Source organism: Phalaenopsis equestris, unplaced genomic scaffold (assembly GCF_001263595.1).
Source record: "Phalaenopsis equestris unplaced genomic scaffold, ASM126359v1 Scaffold000140, whole genome shotgun sequence".
Classification (NCBI taxonomy): Eukaryota; Viridiplantae; Streptophyta; class Magnoliopsida; order Asparagales; family Orchidaceae; genus Phalaenopsis; species Phalaenopsis equestris.
This window is the reverse complement of record NW_018164582.1, coordinates 173122-176717: the sequence shown is the minus strand read 5'-3', so window position 1 is coordinate 176717 and position 3596 is coordinate 173122.

Genomic DNA, 3596 nt, shown 5'->3' with positions numbered 1-3596 from the left:
AAGGGTTTCGGTTGGGATTTTGGGGGAGGCGATCGGCTAGGCTGCGATCGAGATAGGGAGACGGAGCTGGGTTCGGTCACGAGTGGAAGGAGGCTACGATGCTTCTCTGTGAAGACGGATCGGGAGAAAAGGATAGCCACGAGCTTCGGTGCGGGGCTTTGATGAGCAGAAGTTTTCGGTCGATCGAAAGGAAGTTGGGTTTCGAACTGGAGGAGAGGGTGTCGAGCGAGAGAGGAGCTGACGAGGATTTCAGTGGCGAGGGAGAGGGGTTTCGGTGCAGAGTGAAGAGAGCCGATGCCAGGAAGGAGCTAAGTGGGATTGTATAGCTGAGGTGAACGTTACACGAGATTAGGCGGGGAATTAAATAAATTCCATTCGTGTAGTTGATTTCAAATGGAAAATTCTAACTCCTAATTAAGATAAAATTAAATGATGAATTTGAAATTCAAAAATTTAAAATTCAAAAAAAAAACGTTTAACCTTTGTTCAGCCCGAGTTCAGTCCAAATCGAACCCGAGCTGAACCTGGGTTAAGTCCGGGCCCGCATCCTGCTAAAGGAGAAAAATGCATCGATTTCCGTGCAAACTGTGCGCGCGCGTAACCCCGGCAACATGGGTGTCCTTCCTAGCTAAAGTCGACATTCCGGACGCGTCGGCGCGGTCCGTTTCGTCATCCGGGATCGTCCGGACGAGTTCGCCGACGGGCGAGTCGATTCAAGTCAAAGTCGTGTGTGATGCACTGAGTACGTGAATTGCGGCGTTCGCGAGTAATCGAGTCACAAAGGGTTCACCTAAGGCTGTTGATCCTATAGGAACTCAATTTCGGGCCCTCTACATGTTGGTCCTTAGCCCTTGCAACTAAAAGTTGAGTGCTTGGAACCACTCGTGCGAGTTCTTCACAAAAATGAGTCAAGAAGTGGCTTGAAGTTCTACTGGAGGTGGGCTCCATCGCTAGTCCGCTAGGATGGTCAATAAGAACTCCTAAAGCTAGATCCTAGGTTCTAAGAGTAGGAGACTAAGACCTCACTAAAAATGAGGTCAACAACACTCAAACAAGAACACATTTATAAGAGAACACTGTGACAGAACTAGAATTTTACATGTAATCACACAGGATTCACACAATCACGCATAAGGATTGTGCAGAAACCAAGGAGATAGTGCCTTATCCTCTATGATAGCGCCCTATGCTTTAAATAGTCTTGGAAAAAAATGAACCCCACATCTGATTTAGTTGCTGTATTCAAAAACTTAATCTTAAATTTTTATGAAATCCTTTTATTGAGTAGTTCTTGGGGTGAGCATTTGGTTGATTTTTTAACTGAAATCTGAAAAGCCAAACTAACTAAAATTTTGACTAAACTGAACCAACCGGACCAAAATTTAGTTCCGTTTACACAGTTAAATTATGTACAAACCAAAATTTAATTGTTAGTTAGAGTTTGGATATGAACAAATATCAAGAACTACATATCTTACATGAATAATATCGACTTAATTTCATGAATTCTACATTTAATTTCATTTTTTTTTTATTTTCCAAATTGCTTTGTTAAATGAAAGTTAAAACTGAAAAAGAACCAAAAAACATTTAGTTTTAAAAACCGCAAATCAAGATGTATTTTTGAAACTAAACTGAATCAACCCAATCTTTTCGATTCAGTTCGATTTTTTAGCTTTGACCAAATAATGCACAAACATAGTACATACGATGCACTCCTCCAAATAGCAAATGGGGGAGAAAGATAAAAAAGAATACATCCATACATCCTTGTGAATTAAGCAAACTAGTTTGCCATTGGGAATGGGCCACATGACCCATAAGAGAAAGATGAAACTAGAGAGAGAGAGAAACCGAACTAAATTTTCAAGAACTACATATCTACAAGTATAATATCAATTTAATTTCATGAATTCTACATTTTAATTTCAATTTTTTTTTTATTTTCGAATTATTCTGTTAAATGAAAGTTAAAAATGAAAAAGAACCAAAAACCATTTTGTTTTAAAAACCGCAAATCAAACTGTATTTTTGAAACTAAACCGAATCAACCCAATATGTTCAGCTCAGTTCGATTTTTTAGCTTTGACCAAATAATGCACACACATAGTACATACGATGCACTTCTCCAAATAACAACTGGGGGGAAAAGATAAAAAGAATACATCCACACATCCTTGCGAATTAAGCAACCTAGTTTGCTATTGGGATTGGGCCACAGGACCCACAAGGGAAAGATGAAACTAGAGAGAGAGAGAGAGAGAGAGAGAATGGTGATAGACGATACTTCTACTAGAAATACTTTCCAACATGAGGGAGGACAATGCAATGAGATGTGACAATACTGGCTGTATGTATAGATAATAAAATTAATCTAAAAAGATAAAATAAACTATTAGACATTCACAAATATTTATCTAATAATTTAATTGCATTGGTATAATACAAGATAATCCAACACATTTTCTATGTATACATACATGTGAATATCGAATCATTTAATTGTATTATCTAAGTACAATTATATTTACATAATAGCTTGAATTATTTTTATAGTTCAATCGTATGTAATGTATGAAATCAAGAACACACATATAGTAACAATTGCTCTATCTGGAAATAATCCTAACAGAAAACTTGATAGGATATCCCCACAGATTTTTGTTTTTGAGACATTTACATACATATCATGAAATTCTTATTCATTTACAAATCTAAAACCTAAACTTTCATATTTACATTCATATCACTTTAGTGTCATAAAATTATATATGAAAAGATGTATTTCACTTTTAAAAAGTAAGTAAAAGTGATATATTTGATATGATGTTAAACATTTGAGTACTATGTATGGAAATATGGATATCCCTACAGAAAACTTGATAGGATCCCTACAGATTTTTGTTTTTGAGACATTTACATACATGCCATGAAATTCTTATTTATTTACAAATCTAAAACCTAAACTTTCATATGTATATTCATAACACTTTCGTGTCAGAAAACTATATATGAAAACATGTATCACTTTTAAAAAGTAAGTAAAAGTAATTTATTTGACATGATGTTAAACATTTGAGTACTACGTATGTAAATATGGAAGTTTAGGTGTTAGATATGTAAATACATAAAAATTATGCTGTATGTATGTAAATGCCACATTTTTTTCCAATACATAAAATAGCAAAGCATGTAGTCAATGCAAACTCTGAAGCAACCTACCATATGGAAACCAAATCAAAATAAAAAGTTCAAATAGAAAGCAATACCAAATAAACAATGTACAGAGAGTTCTATACAAATACCCCAAATATGCCACCCACCGCTCCTCAGGTTTTTTTGGCAATGGTGCCCTTTAGGGTTTCCATTAAACAGATGATTTCTCTTTTCATCGCCTATTGGTTCATCAACAAACAAAAAAGAAGCAGCCAAACAATTTGATAGGATTTAATTGGATTTAACATGTCATGCCAAACAGTTTGTAAAATTTAAGTACACTAGGATTTATTAAATCTAAATTTACAGGATTTACTAAAACTTACTTGAATTAAATCCCATAAGTTGCCAAACAACCCCTTAGAAAGACATTTGCAGAG